The sequence below is a fragment of the Pinus tabuliformis genome, chromosome 1_1 (genome assembly GCF_031772625.1).
Source record: "Pinus tabuliformis cultivar Carrire ecotype Pingquan chromosome 1_1, CPIR1, whole genome shotgun sequence".
Classification (NCBI taxonomy): Eukaryota; Viridiplantae; Streptophyta; class Pinopsida; order Pinales; family Pinaceae; genus Pinus; species Pinus tabuliformis.
The window spans coordinates 737,175,943-737,198,831 of NC_142297.1; the positions used below are offsets into that span (position 1 = coordinate 737,175,943).

The 22,889-nt window shown below is 36.0% G+C and overlaps 2 long non-coding RNA genes across 3 annotated transcripts; both read left to right on the forward strand.

Moving 5' to 3' along the window:
• Window positions 1-2,621: 2,621 nt before the first annotated feature.
• On the forward strand, window positions 2,622-3,774 carry LOC149216062 (uncharacterized). Of its 2 annotated transcripts, none has more exons than XR_016251087.1 (4): window positions 2,622-2,888; window positions 3,310-3,406; window positions 3,504-3,632; window positions 3,750-3,774. It is a non-coding gene; the product is annotated as an uncharacterized LOC149216062 (long non-coding RNA). The 2 variants fall into 2 exon arrangements; XR_016251086.1 differs by having other exon boundaries at window positions 3,723-3,750.
• A 21-nt stretch (window positions 3,775-3,795) lies between these two features.
• Window positions 3,796-6,455, forward strand: LOC149216063 (uncharacterized). The gene is made up of 6 exons (XR_016251085.1): window positions 3,796-3,819; window positions 3,912-3,999; window positions 4,079-4,172; window positions 4,337-4,368; window positions 6,178-6,258; window positions 6,356-6,455. It is a non-coding gene; the product is annotated as an uncharacterized LOC149216063 (long non-coding RNA).
• Window positions 6,456-22,889: the final 16,434 nt, after the last annotated feature.

The following is a 22,889-nucleotide window of genomic DNA, read 5'->3' on the forward strand; positions in this document are numbered from 1 at the left end:
AGACTCATTTGTTTTTAAAACAAACATAATGGGATATCATCCTTGTAAAATTCTCATAATTTTGGTCTTTGAATTATTAAGTTCGTCCTTCTATTTAAATCTTACCATGTCATCTTTATCATCCTTTAGAGATTTTGATCTATTTACTAGATTTTGGCTCCAAGTTCACTGTAATCGATGATTTTCCCTATTACTGAGTGCAATATTTTACCAAGTATTCCATGATTCTTTCTTTCTTACTTTCAATCTACTCTAATTGTGAATTTTGTGAACATGAGAGTGACCATAATGTTAGCTTAAAGACTCCATTTCCTCTACTTGAAGCTCTGGCTACCCTTACTTTTTTCATCTCTTGCTCAATGTCACTCAATTAAAATGATCAATAAGAATGTTATGTTTTCAAAGCATGACTTAGAAAAAATTCATTCCTAGATTGATAAGATATTGTGAAATTACCTTATGAGTGCCAATATGAAATATTTTTGAGGTTCAAGATTTTTTTATTTTTATTTTTATTTTTTATTTTTTTAAGAAGGGAATTCATTATTGAGACGATGGAATCCTCGAGGTATAGCTTAGTTGGTGATCATTGTGATATGAAGTATTGTGTAAACTAAGAGATCCAAGGTTCAAATCCCCCAGAAGTAACTTAGTTTATGGAGAGGAGGATAAGTTGTAGGCCACAAAGGTATAATGGTAGTGATTGAAATTGATCCCATGCCACATGAGTACAAGCCAGCCCTAGTTTTTGATTCGTCTGGTTATAAAAGAAAAAAGAAAAAAAGAGATGAATGTTATTTAAGCTAAATTTCAAAACAAGAACCTACTTCTTCCTTTTTCATCTAGCAATGCAATAATTATAGTGAGATTAACAACACAAGAAAATGTTGAGGTTCAAGAATCATGAAAATATATACTTTATAGAAAATGGATTCTAGAACCAAGGATAAGTAACTCAAAACAACTACAATGAGAACTTAACAATTTAAATTTTTTTTATAGCAAAAACCCATCTTAATAATGAAAAATGTGGTGAACCAGGTTTGATCAAAATATGTCTTTTGTCTAGGTGTGTAGGAAAATTATCAAATGAAAAGGGCTAGGCTTGAAGGAAATCATACAAAAAATTTATCAGCCTAGCATTAAGAATCCAAAACAACAAGAAAATGTAGTGTTTGGGTGCCTACTAGGATAAAGATCTCATAGCCATAACTAGGCAAATAGTCTCGTGAGAAGGAAATGCATGTAGGAGTAAATATTTTAAAAACACTAGAATAGGGAAGTAGATGAGCCATGAAAAGCGTCAATCTTGGAAACTATCACTGCAATAGAAGTCTAAGCAAACAACCCTCAAGAATCAATGAAACAATACGTCTATTTATTTTGCAACTTATATAAATAAGAAGGAACATGTTGCTTCTTTTTTGCAACAAGTACCATCAAGAATAACTCACTTTGTGACCCAATTTTAATGACTATTATCAACAACAAAAAACTGCCCTGGCAAAGAAGACCAAAGGGTAGACAACTAGCTAATTAATGCAATTCAATGAAACTACCACACACATTGAAATGGACTTAACCAAAACCTTCAATCAAAAACACCACAAAGAAAAATAATCAATTAGAATAAGTGTAATTATAGTAGACATGACTTGCAATTACACCATGTTGTATCCACTATATTGGTATTAACACCTACAATTCTTTACCCACAAGGCAACATAGCCACATTCACAATAATGGCATGCCATGCACACTTGGTAATAAAGAAATGATAACAACATAAGGACTATAGATGAAGCATGATGACACCATGTTGCATTGAAAACATAACCCTTGGATGCTCCACCTTCAACCATACCTTCTACACAAGTTAGTGAAACCAAAACATACGTTGACCTTATCATAGTGATTTTCTACCACATTGAAACAAAATGTCCAAGCTGCAACATATTGAAATGCCACCCACCTTCATCCATATGTTGTGTGCAATATGTTGTGTGCAATGTAGTGAAACCAACACCAATGCAAAGAACCACAGCTTATTAAACCAAAACACACTAAAATAACACCCACTACCACAAAAGCTCAAATTACATATATCATGCACAAGGTAGTGAAACCAAAACACATCATTATAATGAGTTCACAAGAATTATTTGCTATTCACTAAATCCTAAATCCCAAAGAAACCATAAAAGTCACCTTTAACTAGAGTCATTATAATGAGCTCACAGGAATTATCTGCAAACCACTAAATCCTAAATCCCAAGAGCAAAGGCAATTACACCAAACACAAGTTGCATCCACTACATTGGCATTAACACTAGCACTCTTTCACTCAACCAATAAAGCCTAATGAATACACTGATACATCCATTTCCGTGGTGTATAACATTTAATTTTATGTAATTAGGCCGATAGGCCTTCCTTTGAAACAGAGTTTCGTCGTCCTTTTCATTGTCAGGTTGACACCTGGCGCGACCCTTCTTTCCACTGACATACGATATTCGTCATGGTCCCTTCAATTACTATGGCCTCAACCGAGAACCTCTGCAGCTAGCGCGAGTTGTATTGCCCAGGTCTCGCAAAACCTCTCCAGCTGGCGCGAGATGTATTGCTCAAGTCTCGGGAAACCTCAACGGAAACCCTCTCAAGGTTGCACAATTGCAGTTCTTCTTATCGATTCTGGTGGAGTGCTTATTAGCCGACTCTGTATGTCTCAGGTTCGAAGGTATTTTGCAGAGGAAATCGCAGCTGTAGGCGCTTGGGCGGGTTACCACCTACTCTGGCTCTCAAGAATGGGGAGGCGGTGGTTTTTGGGCGCGGTGAATGCCATTCCAACGACAACAAATCTTTTGTTTTTTTACAGCAGAGCAGTACAGGTATATTTAAAAAAAAGAACAATCTCTGGTTTGATCAAATATATATACATATATGTATGTATCTTGCTATATATGTGTGTATACGTTTGGTTATACTCTGCTGTATATACTTCCCGCCATGTAGGGTAGTATAGTTGTACTGTGCTTGTTTGGTTTTCCTCATCCTCTGGGGTTTGCAGTATATTGAATTAGAAATCATGTTATTCAACTGTTTTGGCTGGTTGGAAAGCAAACTCTGGATAAAATAGTAGTCTGCACTGTACTGGCTTTGATTTTTCCACAACTGTATGACTGAAATTCACTGGTTTGTATCTCATGGGAGCTGTAACTCACCCAACGTTCAAATAGTATTGTTTGCTTCTTGATTGTTTGTATTATGATTGTCTGTTCTGATATTGTTATTGGTCTTCTATGCCATTAGATTGTGTTTTGAATTTATCGATCTGGGTAGATGGATGGGAGCGATCCATGGGACTGGAAGGAGGACTCCTTCGTATTGGATGTGGATTCGCCATTGGGTTAGGAATTCTTGACTGCTAATTTCATTATGTTTATGGTATTTCGTAGTGCTCTGTTTGGTTTAATGACTTACATGCAATCTAATTTTGTGCGCAGTTCTATCTCAGTCTCTCTGGGATGAATGGACTCAAAGCGAGGCAGAAAACAGAACTTTATTTACATCCACGCCTTTATCAGAAGTAACGGATCCCAGATTGCCCACATTGGATATCAAAAGCAATGAAGGTTAATTATCTGATTTTGAAATAAACCACAGTATGTCAATAGTTTTGTAATGAGTTGGAGTATAGTTTGGTCTCATTTGGTTAATAGCAGGTAAGAATGAGGATACTATTAATCCAGATCATACTTCAAAGGGCAGTCCCCGGTGTAAAAGAAGGCGAGTCAACAATGTGAAGGAGGCATTGGACTGGTGAGCCACGAAAACAATAAAAACCTTTACTGGTCATCTGTGAATTTCATTGCACCTTTCAATTTAACTATACCCATGATGTCTGTTGACAGAATAATAGTGAAAGTCATCTTTTGGGTGAATATCAAGACATGCAGGTCCCTGATTCGGCATCCACTTCACTCTGGTTCTCTGCTAACGGTATGAATTGCAAATTGTTTGCTTTGACTTATATGGGTATGTTGGATTGGGAGAATGAGTGTTTGGGTTTTGTGAACAGAAGATCCATTTTGTCCCGGAAATGAAACTGCAGAAAAATGGATGCTTGGATGCATTAATGAGCGTGAAGGCCATATCCTAGGTGACCATGAATTGTAAGTACAATTTCTATTCAGGTTTGATTTTCAAACCCAATGGGTGCACAAACCCTATATGGGCAGTAATATTTGTCTTGAATAAACTGTTATACTGATCCCCTTTTTCCCATAGAATTAAGGATGCCTTCAATCCTGACAAATTTATGTTCTACTTGATGTAGGAATGCCCTTCTACCACTGACGCAAATTCCAGGTATGGTGGTTCTATAAACTATAGAATTAGAAACTCCTTTGGTATTCTTATGTTTATGCTCATCCTTTAAAGTCCTTTGTGACAGAACTTGGTCATAGAACCTATTCTCTCAGAATAGAAAGCCAAATTTAATCAAAATATAATCAAAGGCTTGAAACTCCATTGGAATGCTTAATACAAGTTATATTCTTTGCTAAATCCCATATTCAAATCCCAAGGGATAAACTCGGGATATAATCAATGTAGCCCCCTAAATGCCTAACTTCCAGTCACAGTTACTGAGGGTAAACTCTGATCTGTCTAATAGAATAGCAGGTACCAGTTCACATGATGCCAAGTGTATCTAGGGGTTCAGTGCTTTGAGTGGGGTGCTAACTGCTAGCTTAGGTTAATGAAGCTATTCAAGTGACTTGGAGATCTTCTGTGTACATCATCCATGAAAGCCGGACTAATCTCCTTGGATGCAGATGAAAGGTTTCAACTTTCAACTTTCAAGGAGAATATAAAGTGGTATTTTATCCATAGAGAGATTATTATACGCATATGAGGATGCTTCAAACCATTCTATGGGTTTTGACAGGTTATGTAGCTTGCCTGGCATATATGTTGCCCATGCAATTATTAATGTGCAGATGCACAGTGATCAGGATACTAATGCTGAGTAGGCTCCTATCTATGCCTCAAGAGTATCTGGGATTTTGTTTATTTATGTTGGAAATCATACCCTGTTTGACTCAGTCGCTCTGAATTTTTCTGGACATACCTAGAAGTTTGGATCTGCCTATTACTCTCTTACAAGTTACAAGATGTCATTGCAGCTGCAATGATATCCTGTTTGACTTTTGGGGACTCAAGGAGCAGTGTTGAAGGCTCTGTGAATGCTTTCTAAGATGCAATGGAGCTATCTAATATTTGACATTTGTCTGGGGGAAAACTATTGATGATCAATTGTCAGCATCCGATTGCGTGGCTGCACATGCATAAAGTGAATAATCTTGTGGAAATGCATTATGAAAGGCTATAGCTGATGCAAATGGCTAAGTTTGCTTTTTTATAAAAGTTTTATAATAGGAGATAGTTAAGTCGATTGCAGTAGTAGCATTAAAAGTCCTGGAAAGGCAATGTAATACTTGAGCATCAACATTTACTTCAGTGTCAAAATGGAACACTCAGGCTTTATAATAAGCTGGGATGGTGGATATATTGATGCATGATAAAATCCTGTGAGCTTGGTTGGGCATACACATCATTCCCTTTTAAAATCTAAAGCTGAGTTGATATTATGAGGAACACAAGATTTCTGATAGATTAGGGAGATTATTGGTTATGTATGTGTTCAAAACTTGCTTCATTGCTAGGAAGATAAATTGCTTTACATTGAACAACATATTTCTGTCATGTATTTGAAATGAAATATGCTTTTGGATGATCTATGTGGTTGTATGTTTGTCCACTCTTGTCTGTGATTGGCATGCTGTTACCCAGTTTCAGTGAACTGAAATTGTATTCTTTCAGAGATTTTCTAGAAGGATCTAAAGTTTATGTTGTTTGAGGAAAACTTCTTGGAATGTTATGTTGGAGTCTGGACCACAGAATGCCTGTATAGAATCACAAGAGAAAAAATTGTATGAAAATGTTGAATGATTCCTGAATTATAGGAAGGACAGTAATTCATTGAAGAGGTTCTATAAAATCTGATAAACCTAACAACATTCAGCCAATATTAAGGTACTCTAAGTTTGATAACCGACATAAAACTTTAGTAAGCTTTTGTCTCTGAAACTGAGTTCTGATGTTGTCTTCGTGCAGGTAGTATGTACATTGGTGGCCTTACTTGCTTCAATGCCATTAGCAGAGCTTTTCTTTTTTCATATTACACTGATTAAAAAGGTTAGTTTTATTTAAAAATCCATATGGTTCTCAACAATCTTTTGTCGATTTATATTCACTAAACTTAACATCCTTTAACAAGAGTACTGAATAGCAGGGAATTACGACATATGAATATGTAGTGGCAATGAGGTCACAAAGTGAGCCGCCAGGAGTTTCTGTTGAGGGTGATGCACGAAGTATACCTTCTTCTCCAAGTGGTTCAACTGCCACTGGTTTAAGTGGAGGAAGTTCTCTTGGTTTGCAGTATAAAGGTGCATGGTGTACACCACTTAGAATATTTGTTGAGCATCAGGTATATAAATTTGTTATCCACAATTTCAAATCTTGGTTTAGGTCTGTAATTTGGTCAGACTATAGTAGTACAGGCTGACATGTATTGTGTGTTAAATGGCAGGATGAAGTTATTCCACACCCGTCCACTGTTGATCCTGATGATATCGAGGTTGTAAATAGGATGGAAAACAGGATGCAGAAGCGTCCTGTTAGAATCAGTGCTTGGAGGCTAGCCAAATTGAATCCAGATGAAGCTATGCGAGCAGCGGCAAAGGCTAGGGAGTCTTCATCTGTTTTGTGTCCAGTTGGTGCTCGAGGAGTCCCTGATACTGATTATAGCTCAATTGTTGGTCTTCTTTACTTAGCTGTGTTCAATTTCAATCACTCTGCATAATGGCTGAAGCTGTGTTTGAAGTTGAGTGGAGTCCATGTAAAGTCCCTTGCCCACTTGATCTACTTGGAGCAAACTTTTAGAGAACGAGAACATGATAATAACAAACCTCGGGGAAAAACCTTTTGCTTTGCAAATTCCAGTTGGGGTCCTTAATAAATATAGTTAAAGTCTATAAGCACTTTTTAAGGCATTTCAGCACACCTCAGTAACTAATTTAATCATTTGCACATCTCTTTTGTTTTGGTGAGCATTTATTGTCTTTTCTCGTGTTTCTTTACTTGTTTAAAACTTTTGAACAATTGATATCATTCAACGTTTTTGTGAATTAATTAAAGTCTGGCCAATTTTCGCTGATGAATCCATTGCTACTGCGTTGTAGCATTTCTTTTTGCATCCTGATCGGGTAAAGCAGTAAACCTTGATGCATGTTTAGCTATAATGGCCCTAGTGTCTTTTAACTCCTCAATTTATATTTTATGCGACAGCCAAAGAACTGGTAGCTTGTTAATTGAAAAGAAAAACTTATTGTTGGATGATACAACTTGACATTATTCTTGTGGTTGATCTATATTGGATGAGTTTATAATTACACTCCATTGGCTGACATTGGAATGATGGCCATCTTAATTACACTTCATTGGCTCACTGAAGAGTAAAATATGTAAACAACTTAATAGTGATTATTGATGAGAGGATGAGATTTACTGTTTTGTTCTTTATGTTATCTGCGAAACATAAAACACATATAGTTGAATAGAAAATATTGATTGTGAACCAAACAAGTTCCAATTGATCTAATAAAATTGAAACTTGAATGGCCACTGTAAATGCATGTGATAACAAACACTACTTATGAGAACAATAGTGTTTGACCATAGATTTCTAATTAGCAACTTTGTATTTTCTTTCGATTAATACAATTGTGTCTCTTCTTGTGGTCACTCGTTTTAGTGACCCACTGGTGCCTTTGGAGCAATTGTATGTATGTGGAAGGAAAAGCAAGTATGATATCACTATTGATTTGCCAGACCATTGTTATGTACTTTTTCAGGTCTAAAGATGTGTAACTTGTGGTTTAGCTTGATACATTCTCTTGTATACCACTTTACTTTAACTTTGTCAATATCATAAGTCCAGTAGCGATTTAAGTGTATGTCTGCATGGCAGAACTGCATTGGGCTTGAACTTTTATAAAAAATTACATTGTATTTAAAGAAATATGATGTCCAGATAGCATAGAACTCCAAACATCAAATCTCGTTGCTCCTTGTAGGCTTCAACCAATATCTCTTTTAGAGAAATTCAACAACTCTAATTTAATAATCCTATCGGCCTCTCTTTGTACCTTTTGGGACAATTGCTAGTTAATTAGTGGCCGCAAATACATTGCAGTTTTCAATGTGGAACCAACTTCTAATTGACAACATTGTAGAACGCAGAGAAGCAATGCTAAGAGTTTTCACAAATTATCTGGTTTAATGTTTTGACATGGGATATTTATGTTTTCTTAGCCATTGCAGCTGGTCCCGTCGCTGAGTTGGGTAGAGCATTGATCTTATGGCTTAAGGAAGACAAAGGCGCAGGTCGCGGGTTCGAGCCCCGCCGGGACCATTGTGTGATGATATTATATTTGTTATTATACTCTTTATATATATATATATATATATATATATTATAGTTTCCAAAAATTATCTTAATTGGTTTTTAGTTTTATTTCTTTTCCGTTTATTTTTTTATTTTATTTTTTATTTTGATTTTTTCGTTTTTTCCTAATTTTATCATTTAAAAAAAATATGACAACTGTCAATCTGTAAAGTAAGGGGTTCATTCTTCCTTGAGGATATATATTTTTTAGTTTCTAAAAATGATCTTAATTGGTTTTTATTTTTATTTCTTTTCCGTTTATTTTTTTAAATTTTCTATTTTGATTTTTCGTTTTTTCCTAATTTTATCATTTAAAAATAAATATGACAACTGTCAATCTGTAAAGTAGGGGATTCATTCTTCCTTGAGGAGATTGAAAGACGGTTAATTAAATTTTATTTTATTTGCCTTTCTGGTTTTTATTTTTATTTTCTTAATAAATTAGTTTATTTATTTATTTTATATTTAATGGATTGAGGAACCTTTTGTTAATAGTTTTTATTTGGAGTGCATTGAGTATTATTTTAATTTATGTGATTAGGAGGGTTTCAATTTACTTAAAACAATTCACTCACTTATATAAATCAAGTAGTGTTCTTTTTTCCTTCCTTATGTCATCTTTGAAAAAAAGAACGTGTTTTTTTCCCGGTCAATAAACATGTATGGTTTGCCTCCGTTAATAATTAATTCAGAATAATTATAACACCTTATACTTTTATATATATATATAAAAGTCATTTTTAAATATATATATATATATATTAGTGTTTTTTAAAAGTAATAAACATCAAATTTAATTTTCTTAAATCTATTTTTTCTAATTTGAAATGTTTCATTAGTTTTTTTTGTAAATTGATGTTTGAGATTTTTATTAAAATAAAAGATTTTACATTAACGTTTTGTTGATAGGTTTTTCAAAAGGTTTCATCATCAGAGCTATAGGGTCACAAAAATCATCCTCGAGCTACAACATATGAACTAGAACATAACGAACATAAGACATATAGGTAAACAAGAACAACGAGAACCAACATAACCAATATTGCAAGCACGTGGTTTCAAAAACCATACAACAACAGTTTGAGCTAGCACCCCATTGAACACTCTGATGGCACATGGAGAAATGGAAGTAAGTTGTCCAAAACATGATCCTTGACCAGCTTCTTATCAAAATCATGAGAGCAACACAAACCATAGCACGAACCAGTCCCTAATGGGTAAGGACAAAACCAGTGAGAGCCACACCAAAATCATGGAACTGAGCATGAACGAATCCTTCTAGAGCTAGGACCAACCATTAGAGCAACATAAACTAACCAAGAAAACATTATGAGCTATCCCATATGGTCCAAGAGGCATTGATAGCCACTAATAAACGATGCAAAAGGAGCCAACCAGTTAAAACACAAGAAAATCATGATGCCCAATAGAAAAGAATATTGATAACTGCCAAAGGGTTATTTTCTAACACGTTACCAAGTTGCTTAGCCAAAACATGAAGAAATGTTATTGAACAAACCCTTGGAAAATTCCAACACATTTCACTAACATGCAATAGTGTTAATTAGACAAAATAACAGTAAAATTGGGAGGGATGTCCACAAAGGGATGCATATTGTCACCTAGAGGTTCCACTGAAGGAATCATAATGCCACCAAGAGGGTTCGATGAATCTCTTGATGTTGATTCAAAGACGATGAATTCTTCCACCTTTACCAGACGAACATTTATATCATCTAGACAATAGCGAATGTTCCTGAGAATTCTCTTAATGTCCTCATAACCAACAAGGAGCTTATAGTTGTCCACTTGTTTGTCTCTTAAAACCATGTCAAACGAGGTATCCAATTGTTGGTGAACCAAAAGAGAATGGAGAAAGTATAATCTCCTTTTCCTTAACCTTCTTGAATTTGGGAGCCAATGAAGGCCCTTATCTCCAACTTTTGAGTCGGAGAAATAAGGGCACTCTCCAAACTCTTGTGCTTCCATTTGATGAATTTACTGCCTAATTTCTGGAGGCACTAAGTCGAAATATGAGGTTATAGAGTCCCAAGTGAAAAGTCTCCAGGTTTGTGAATGAGTATGACTAACTCCCCCCCCAGCTAGCCAACCGTTGACAAGGAGGCATGCAAGCAAAAGCTAAACCACCACCCCGATTAGGAGTCAAAATAGCTAAGAAAACACAAGTGATACATGTGAAATTGGAAATGACACAATCGAAGACGATTAGGTCGTCCCCCAACACCCCAAGCAAAGGTTTATACCATTATTAAATTAAAGAGACTAAAATCCTCAAAGGAAAAATAGGGCACAACCCTATTACCCCTGATGACAGTACATTGTAGAAAAAAAGGCCTTTGAAAACCCCAGATTCCACCCACACAGAGAACAAGCTGTAGAGAAATGAATCAGCAGATGAATTGAACTTATGTTTAGATATGGAAATACGATGGGCGAAATGACAATTAAAAAATCATCTATCCAAGTTATGGGATGAAGAGAAAAGTTAGGCTTATTGAAAGACACTGAGCCTAAGACCCAGAAAGTACGAACCACCAATAAAGAAAACAATGGAACCCTAACACTGATACCAAACTGAAAAATTTCTTGGGTACCAAAAAACACATACCAAGACAAGGCAGGGAAACGAGACACCTGTTGATTCATTAGTGTGAAGGGTCAAGCTGGAGAGAACCACCCCTAGCTCAAAGACCACCCCACGTTCAAAATTGTGAAGGAATAACACAAAGAACATCGACCAAACACCAACTGTAACATAAAAATAGCTTCAAAGAAAGAGACCCTTGTCGCGTTGAAACTTGAGCAAGGACTGGTCACTCCCCACCATAAAATACAACTATCGCCCATCAAGCAAAGACCCATCACCGCCAGTCCCTTAAATTGACTACCACCAATAGCTCCACCATAACACATTGTATAACCACCACCCTCCACTGTAACAACTCTCTCACCAGTTCTCACACAACGAACATCATCAATATACCATAGATAGTAAGGTGAGGAGGGCACCTCACCTTTATTGTGCTTCACAAACCAAATCCACCACCCTGTTGTTAAACCTTTTGAGTATTTAAGATGATAAGACACGAATTGGTTTAGGCATGCACAATAACCATGTTGTGCCATGTCGCTTCAGGAAACGGACAAGTTGTGGTCGAGAACCTCGTTTTGCATTTAATACCTTCAAGAGTTACATCCCCATTGAGGAATATTTTATTGTTTTAAATGATGAAATAATTTTACTAAAATATTTAATTGTTTTATTAACATTATTTCATCATTTAAATTTTTAGTATAATCTTTCTTTTCTTATTTGGATCAAATTGATAAATTTTTGAATGTTCCATTCTAATCTTTATTATAAAACATCCAAATTATTTGGCTACGCCTTCAAGAGTTACACCCCCAACGAGGAATATTTTATTGTTTTAAATGATGAAATAATTTCAATAAAACATTTAATTGTTTTATTAAAATTATTTCATCATTTAAATTTTTAGTATAATAATTTTTTTCTTATTTGGATCAAATTGATAAAAAATTTAATGTTCCATTCTAATATTTATTATAAAACATCCAAATTATTTGGCTACAAGACTAACAACAAAATCTAGCCAAGAGAGGAAACTTAAGACTCCAATCTCGATGTACACTTCCATTTTCCAGGTACACTTCCATTAGAATGATTATTTCTATTGCTTCTATTGTAGGTTGGAAATTGCATCAAATGTATGTGAAAAATTCTTTCCTCGATGGAGTGATTGAGGAAGAAGTGTACATAGAATAACCTCAAGGTTTTGAGGTATATGAGAGGGAGACTCATGTTTGTAGACTGAAGAAATATTTGTATGGACTCAAGCATGCACCTCTAGCTTGGTATTCTTCGATTGATGGATACTTGACGAGTCTTAGTTTTACCAAGAATGACATTGATCCAAATCTACACTACAAGGTTATTGGAGGTGAGCCTTTGATTTTGTTGTTATATGTTGATGACTTATTTGTCAAAAGACATGAGAACATCATTGATCAGTGTAAGAGGGAGTTGGTTTCTTAATTTGAGATGAAGGATCTAAGATTAATGCATTATTAGTTGGGATTAGAAGTGTGGCATAAGCTGGGTGAAATCTTCCTTGGTCAAGGGAAGTATATTATTAAGATCCTTCAGAGATTTGGTATGATGGAATGCAAGTACATGGACACTCCCATGGTGACAAATTTGAAGAAGTTGCATGATTCTGATTCAAACCTGATAGATCCCTCTATGTATCTCAGTTGATCAAATCCTTGAATTATATGGTTAATGCCAGACTTGATATTTGCAATGCAGTGAACATTTTGAGCTAGTTCCTAGTGGAACCTAGGCATGTACATTGAATTGTAGCGAAGCATATATTGAGATATTTATGTGGAACTGTTAGTTATGGATTGAGATATATCTCAAATGGTGAAGTACAACTGTAGGGATGCATACATTTTTATTGGGTAGGAAGTACTGAAGACAAGAAGAGCACACTGGGATGTTGTTTCAGTTTGGGTTTTGCTATGATATCTTGGATGAGAAATAAGTAGACATTTGTCACACTCAACTCTTCTAAAGCTGAGTATATTGCAGCTTGTTTAGCAAGTTGTGAAATAGTGTGAATTTAGAAGCTACTCGCAAGATTGTTTGATCATGTGTTGGAACTAAATGTGATACATTGTGACACTCAAAGCTATGGAAAGATTTTATAAAATTTAGATTTCCATGATAGGTCAAAGCACATTGATATCAAGTACTATTACATCTCAAACATTGTATAGAAGGGAGCAATGAGGCTCCAATTCATTTCTACATATGAGCAAGTTGTTAAAATTATCACAAAGCCTTTGCCCAGGATGAAGTTTGTATACTTCAGGGACTAGCTTGTAGTAGTTAAGAATGCCTCCCTTGGTAAAAGGGAGTGTTGATGTTGTAGCATCAAGGGGCAGAGATTCTCCCTAGGTCATGGGTATTAACCGAGAGCCATGTAATGTGGCTAGGGAGATTGGACCAAAGAGAATCAAGGTTTAGAGTGCTCCCTTGGTCATGGGTTACCAAAATATATTGCTAAGGGTTAATTGGTTAGTGGGTTGAATGAGTTCCTTATAGCATTAGGAAAGTGTTTTCCCATTTAATAGCATGTGACGATGTGTGGGAATGTTAAATGGGCTCAGGGTTTCACCATTTGTGAGGAATTTCCTAACATGACTGCAAGTGACAACTTGTTGAGATATTGTGCCACGAATAGTCTTGTTGACCTCGTAGAGGGTTTTGACCATATTTCTATGGGTTTTGGCTAATGGATGACTAGATCCAATTGTAAAGGGTATATGTCTATTGGGTGACTAGATCCCTTTGCATGATGCTTTACATATGTAGTGGATGGACACATCAACATAGTTAGCTCAATCAATATTTTCTTGTGATGAATATTTTTTTTCATCAAATGTACCTCTAAGGAAGTCAAGATGAATACCTCCCTAGCTAAGGGGGAGCGTTGAATTTTTGTAGCTACAACCGGTATTCAAGTCAACCAAAATAAATGAAATAAAAAAATTATTATTTTTGAGTTCATGTCATCTCTAGAACGAAAGGTTGGCCCTACCATACAAATGGGTTTGACCCTTGGTAAAAACCCTCCTACTTTGACCTCTATATATTAGCATTCAACCTCTCTTATTTGGCAAGAAATTCAGATCATTTTTTTGTCCACATGTGTGAAGGAGAGAGAGAAGCACGACCAATGAAAATTGACTCGGGTTGAACAATGTTGACTAATATTTTTCTAGGTTGCTTGACCTACATCGGCCGAACCTTCTTATAATTTGTTTGACTGTATTAAACTAAGGTAGTTGACTGAAAGTTTGGGTAGTTGACCTGACATGTTCTGAGCAATTTGACCACTATTGACGAAATATTTTCTAGGTAGGTTGACTGGATTTCTGAGGCAATTGTAGAGATCGAATTTCAACATGTTTCACTTGGGTTGACTATTTTTAGTAGAAAGTCGATTTATCTCTCTTTAACCAGGTTTGGCCTATGTGAATTGTGTGGTCAATTTGATCAAGTTTGACAAGGAAAAACTAGATTGTGCATTTGTTGAAATGAACAATTTATCCTCAGAAAATATTGTTGAGTTTTCCCACTGTAATTTTTTTTGTATCTCTTATGCATGATTATTTTACTGTGATCTCTATTGCCCTACTACATTTATAGTTGAAATTTTAAAGTTTAGTTGCTTAATGATATGGAATGTGCTAAAGAAAGAACGATATCATTAGAAGTAATTATATGTAGAGAAAATTGTGCTTGCCTATATTGCACTTAAAAAATTAACACAAGAGAGACAAGGTATGATGTTTGCTACAAGAGGTCGAGTTAAAGCTTATAGAAACTCCTTGTAGATTCAAATCGTAGATTGTAATATGCTAAAACAATTGACTTGAATCTACTCTAGGCATCAGCGGAAACAATAAACGAACGATGAAATCAAGAAGCATAAAAGAGAAGGAATTCAATCACACAACACAATAATTTTCTGGGGAAAGCCACAGTTAAAAACCCCTGATATCTGTATAATTCATTAATCATAAAATATGAGAAGATTACAATGCTTTTCAAGCCCGAGCAACCTTTGCACTATCTCTATTTGTCTCACTGCTTCCTAGACAAGATCAAGTCAATACTTAGCCAATTTTGTTGCCTGCCAAGATCCTATTTCGTTGCTTAGTTTCCTTGGGAATTAACCCATATTTAATTGGGAAATCCTATAGTCATGAATTGCACAATCATCATAGGCCTTCCTTTGATTGCATTCACCACCTGTACAATTCAGATGATTATACAACTCCTAGTACACTGTCCTTGAACTCTAATGTCAATTGGGTCTTTCTCTGATCTGACACACATGATTTAATTATGAGTGAATCTTTAGTTTAATGGTTGATCAGTGTTGGTTACACCCCACCCACTATTGGATCTCTCACTAATTCCTCCATCAGTTGGAACTAGTCTAACTGAATTTAAATCAGTTAAACTGAATTAAATAATTACAACTCAAAATAAACTCAACCAGGGCTCCTATAAAGTAGGACACACTCTACATGACTCTAGTTAGACCCTCAACTCAAATTAATTGAGCCAAATAAGTCAAATTAACTTAGTTAACTATTAAAAGTTGTCATGAGATGTAGAATTACAAATTAATTCCTAATTTAATTCAAGGACAAATTAAATTAGGATTTTCTTGTTGCATTTTCTACACTCCCTCTCAACAAGAAAAGGATTATCTGCTACCCCAATCTAACCTCTATGAAACTCAAATTTGCATCTTGACAATGCTTTTGTCAAAATATCTGTATCCGGCTCCTTTGTAGGAATGTACTCCAACAACATGATTCTCCTCTGCACACAATATCGTAGATGGTGATACCGAATGTCAATATGCTTGGATCAATCATTGAAAACTAGATTATCAGAGAGTTTGATACAACTCTGGTTGTCACAGTAAATCACTGCAGGATTCACCTGCTAACCAAATAACCCAATAGGGATCTTCCTAATCCAAATAGCCTCACAAGTTGCTTGAATAGCAGTCATGTAATCTCCTTATGTTGAACTGAGTGCAACTGATCTCTGTTTCTTATTGTACCATGAAACTGTTGCTGACCCACTACTGAAGATTCCCCTGATGTGCTCTTCCTGTCGAATAGACTCCCTACCCAATTTGCATCTATGAAGCCTTGAATTAGCTTCACTCCCTCTATCCATCTGTACAAAATACCAAACTTAGTGGTGCCCCTGAGGTATATAAACACATGTTTAGCTTCCTTCCAATAGAGTTTGGTTGGCTTAAGCATGGCTTGAATAAGATGGTTAACTGCAGAACATATTTCCGATCGTGTGTTCACCAAATACATAAGTGAACCCACAAGATGTCTACAAATAGTAGCCTCCACTATGTCACCTGAAGTAGCATCTTCCTTCCTCCAAGTACCTGCTAGAGGAGTCACCATGGGTTTTCTACTCTCCATGTGGAACTTCTTCAGTATCTCGTTAGCATACTTTCCCTGAGAGACAAACATTTCCTCATCTCCTTGCCATACTTCCATACCAAGAAAGTAATGCATCAGCCCTAGGTCCTTCATCTCGAATTCTCTTGTAAGTTCCTCTTTGCAATATTTTATCAGCTTCTTATTACCTGTTAGAACCAAATCTTTGACATATAATACTATAATCAACAATTTACCTTCAACCACAATATGGTAAAGGTTTGCATCTGCTTTAGTTTTGGTGAAGCCCAACCTGGTGAAATAATTGTCAATCCTAGTGTACCAAGCACAGGTTTCTTATTTTAGTCCATACAACACTCGCTTGAGTCTGCACACATGCGAATCTCTATTTAAGGTCTCAATTTTTTTCTGGATGCTCAATATAGACCTCTTCCTCAATCATAATGTTGAGGAATGTTGGCTTCACATCCATCTGATGTATCTTCCATCCCATCTACGCTGACAATACTATAATAGATCTGATAGAAGAGTACCTTGCTACTTGAGCAAAGGTCTCATCGTAATCAATTCCCTCCACCCAAGAGAACCCTTTGGCCACAAATCTAGCCTTGTGTTTCTCTACACTCACATATGTTGCTTTCTTTACCTTATAAAGCCATCTGGAACTCACCACTTACTTGTCTGCTAGTTTTGGGACCACTTCCCAAAAATTCTTTCTGATAATGGAGTCATACTCCTCAACCATGGTATCAACCCATACTGGTTGTTGTACTGATTCCTCAAATGAGGATAGCTCAACCTCTACAGTCTTGCTCATCAGAGCCATGTAGCCAATGTACCGATCTAGTGACCTCCTCTGCCTACACTGTGATGTAGGTGCTCCCACATTATCTCTAGCATCATGCATCAATATTTCAACCTATCTGGTGTGCTTCCTTCCATCTCTAGAATTCTTTGCATGAGTGGGTGCTTCCACTCTCTACTCCTCTGCATGTGGCTGCTCCACATCATCTTGAGGTTCCTCCTTTGGAGGTAAAAGCTCCTCATCTTCATGTAACTGAAGCTCCATATCAAGGGAACATCTCATGACCTTCTCTTCATTGAACTTCACATCTCTACAAACCTCTACCATCCTATTGGATGGTTGGTACACTCGATAGTTGTGAGGTGTATCAGTGTACCCTACAAATATGCCCAACTCAGCTGTTGGCTCTATATTTTTCCATGCATCCTTGGTAACATGACAATAGACTGACATAACTAAATATTCTGAAGTGTGCCACATTTGGTTTCTTACTTGATAAATCTTCTTCTAGTGTACTCATCCCGATAATTCGATGAGGGCTTATGTTATGCAAATAAACAACCGTGTCGCATGCTTCAGCCCACAAGTGAAACAATAGGCCCTGATCATGTGTCTTAGAGAATTATATATTACAGAGCAATGGAACACATAAAATATTGCAGAAAAACAAACACATAAAACACATAAAACAAGAGAGACACAGATATACGTGGTTCACCCAATTTGGGCTACACCCACGAAGAAACATCCAATCCTTCGTTTATATTATCCAGCAAAATGAAGAGATACAACCTACATAGATCTGTTGTAATTTTCTCTTCGCTCTCACACAGTCTCCTCTCTATTTCTCACTCAAAATACACACCTATACATAGCCACAATATAATTCCCTCATATATATTGAGGGGTTTCCTTCTAGTGAAAAAAACCTTAAATTAAACATAACTTTAGACGTCAGATCATCCACCTAATGAACAAGTCATATTGACTACAAAATTACAATATTTTACAAGGCAATTTTACATCTATTTTTAGCTTCAAGGGCGCTGCCCCTGAACCCCCACCAGGGGGGGGGCAAGGGGGGGGCTTATAAAATCATCATTTACCGTCCTGGACCCCCCTGACAGTGATCAAATGGGTAGCGTTTCCACCCTGTTACGAACTGGGGTCCAACCATCTCCACGCCCAAAAATCTCCCACTTGGAGACTGATTATAGCAACTCCATCGTTGCTTCATTTGTTGGAAAATTCTTCCACTTTGGACCTGGTTATTGCTCATCTTCATCATCATACTTGAAGACCAATTGAAATTAAGCAAAATCTCAGTTTCTTTCTAGTTACAACTTTTGTTAACATATCTGCAGGATTCTGGCTAGTGTGTATCTTTTCCAGCTTCAACTGTCCATCTTCCAACACAGACCGTATGAAATAGTACTTGATATGTATATGTTTAGTCTTTGAATGAAATGTTGAGTTCTTTGAAAGATGAATGGCACTCTGTCTGTCACTGTATAACCTGCCCATCTCCTGCTTCTTACCCAATTCATCCATAAACTGTTGCAACCAAAACATTTCTTTACTAGCCTCTATAGCATAAACATACTTTGCATCCATCGTTGAAAGTGAAACAACACTTTGCATTTTTGAAACCCAACTGAAAGTTGGTCCACCTATAGTAAACACATACCCTATGGTGCTCCTCCTGTTATCTCTATTACCTTTCATATCTGCATCAACATATCCCTGTAGAGAAATTTTTTAACCACCAAAGCATAATTCTTGATTTGTGGTGCCTCTCAAATACATGAGAATCCACTTCACTCCCGTCCAATGTTATTTTCCTAGATTTTTCATGTACCTTCTTACAACTCCCACTGCATGTGCAATATTAGGCCTTGTGCAGATTATTGCATACATTAGGCTTCCAACTGTTGATGCATATGGAACTTTAGACATATAATTCATCTCTTCCTGAGCCTTGGGACACATCTCCTTAGTTTGAAATGGATATCCAAAGGTGTAGTAACTGGTTTTGCATTCTGCATATTAAATCTTTCCAACACCTTTTGTATGTACTCACTTTGAGACAATGTTAATTTGTGATTTTTCTTGTCTCTAGTTATTCTCATACCAAGGATTTGTTTTTCAACACCCAAACCCTTAATTGCAAATGAATTTGCCAATTTTCCTTTGAGCATATTTATTTCCTGCATATTAGACCCTGCAACAAGTATGTCATCTACATACAATAACAATATAATATAACTGCCATCATTTTTCCTTTTGAGATAAACATAATGATCAGAGTGACATCTAATATAACCTTGTTTAGACATAAACCTGTCAAATCTTAGATACCACTTCCTTGGAGCCTATTTTAAGCCATACAAGTTATTCTTCAATCTACACACTAGATTCTCCTTCCCTTTCACCTTATATCCTTGGCGTTGCTGCATATAGATATCTTCCTCCAAATCCCCATGGATAAAGGTTGCCTTTACATCTAACTGCTCAAGATGCAAATATTTTGCTGCTACTAGACTTAAAATAGTTGTGATTGAAGTCATTTTAACATGAGAAAATATTTCATCAAATTCTATACCTTTTTTCTGTGCAAATCCCTTCACCACAAGTCTATATTTATATCTTTTTCTACCTCCATATTCTTCCTTCAATATGTAAACCCATTTATTCTGCAATGTTGTTTTACTTGCAGGCGATTTGACTTAGTCCCAAGTTTGATTATGTACCAAGGAGTTCATCTCTTCTTTCATGGCTAGCTCCCACTTCTTCTTGGTTTCTACCTACATTGCTTCTTCATAAAATTCTGGTTCACCAGAATCAATCAACAATACATAATATAATGAAGGAAAGTATCGTTCATGGGGTCTACTTATCTTCGTAGATATTCTAACACAACTTTCAAGTGTTTGAGGTGCCTGTTGTTGTTGTGTTTGTGTTGTTGTTGTGGATGTTGATCATTATAATTTTCAAACACCTTTACTTTTTATGTGATCTCATCAAGCACACTGTATTTTCTATTTTCTTTTTCTTGTTTCTTTCCGTGCATTTGATCCTTATACAAGACCCTTCCATTGAATATGACATCTCTAGTCCTAATGATTTTGTGATTTTCATAATCATAAAAGCGATAACCTAAATCATTAACACCATATCTAATAAAGGTACATTTCTTTGATTTTTCCTCAAGCTTTGTTCTATTTTCTTTATTAATGTGGACAAAGGATTCACAACCAAAAGTCTTTAAAAATGAGTAGTTTACCTTTTTACCTCTCCATGCCTCCCCTGTAATACCACCATCCAAGGAACTTGAAGGCCCTCTGTTTATTAGATAAACAATAGTATCTACAAAATCTACCCAAAATTGTAAAGGCAAACCTGCATGCAATCTCATGTACCTTGCACGCTCCATGATTGTCATGTTCATCCTTTCTGACACACTATTTTTCTGCGGTGTTCCTGCAACTGTCTTCTCTCTGTGAATTCCATGATCTGGACAATACTTATCAAACTCTTTGCTGCAATTTTATCCTCCATTTTCTGATCTGAGACACTTCAACTTCTTTTTTGACTCCTTTTCAACCAAAGCTTTCCATTTCTTGAAAGTATCAAATACAACATATTTATTCTAAATACAATAAATCCAGGTTTTCCTAGTTGCATCATAAATAAAAGTAACATAATAGCGAGAGCCACCGAGAGATGATGCCTGAGAACAAGCCTATACATTTGTCTGTACAAGCTCTAATTTCTCTCTCTTATTTTCTTTCCTAACTCTGAGAAATCTGACTCTCTTCTGTTTTCCATAAACACAATTCTCACAGAAATCTAGATCAACATGCTTCAAACCTGGAAACAAATTTCTTGAGTGGAGAATTTGCATCCCCTTTAATCATGTGCTCGAGCCTATGATGCCACAATGTTGTATCTACTCCTGTGGAGGTTAAAGAATTAACTAAATTATAAATATTGTTGCATAAATATAATGTACCCACCTTTTCTCCTTTTGTTATTACCAGTGCTCCTTTAGTGACCTTCCAGGTTTTATCTATAAAAGTAGTTACACAACCTTCACCTCCCAACTGCTTTGTTGAAATTATATTTTTCTTCAGATCTGGAACATTCCCTACCTCCTTCAATATCCATTGGTTTCCATTCTATTGTTTTATGAAAACTTTACCCATTCCACCTATTTTACAGGGTTTATCATCACCCAGATGAACCTATCCAAAATCTCCTTGAACATAATCATGAATTTTTTTCCTATGAGGTGTGGCATGGAATGAGGACCCTGAATCTACCACCCATGCATCAATAATATTTTCTAAATAAATAATCAAAGCATCTTGAAACACATCACCTATCACATTCACTTCATGACTATTTTCTTGATGTGTGTCACCTTCTTTTCCCTTCCAAGACTTACACTCTTTCTTCAGGTGTCCTTTCTTCCTGCATTTGCAGGAAACTATCCCCGATCTAGACTTGGATATACCTTTCCTTGAATTACTGCAATATCATGCATTCTTTCCTCTTTCCATTTTTCTTCCCCTAGCCTCTGCAGTTAAAGCATTAACTGATGTCTCACCGAAGCTTTTTTGTCGCATTTCCTCACTAAGAATGGCACCAAAAATATCATCAAACTTTAAAGTACTAGATCTAGAGACAAAGTTACTAATGGCCATAACTAAGCCATTCCAACTATCTAGAAATGAGCACAGAAATAATAGATCCCTAACTTCATCATCAAAATTTACCCCTACCTAACTTAACTGACTGGTAACCATATTAAATTCATTTAGATGAACAACAACAAATCCACCTTTTAACATCTTCATATTAAATAAACGCTTCATAAGAAATACCTTGTTTGAGGCCAAGTTTTTTCATATAGATTGGCTAATTTTGTCATTAAAACCTTTGTTGTCGTTTCCTATGAAATATTAAAGGCCACCGATGCCACTAGGCACAACCGTATTGTTACAAGTACCTTTCTGTCGAGAAGATCCCATTCTGTGTTTTTCATACTCATCGACTTCTTTGTCTTTTTGCTCAAAAGTAGGTATAAATCTTTCTGATACAAATAATCTTCCATCTGCATCTTCCATAGCAGGCAGTTTTGTCTGTTAAATTTCTCGACCCTAAACCTACCATCTTCCGCTAATGCTCCCACTCAAACTAGTATCCCTTCTCTCCTGCGAGTTTAACAGCCAAATAGACCTTCAACTCTGACACCGGTTGTTAGAAAATAATATATTATAGAGCAATGGAACACATAAAATATTGCATAAACACAAACACAGAAAATGCATAAAACAAGGGAGACAAAGATATACGTGGTTCACATAATTTGGGCTACGTCCATGGAGAAACAACCAATCCTTCCTTTATATTATACAACAAAATGAAGAGATACAACCTAAAACAAATCTATTG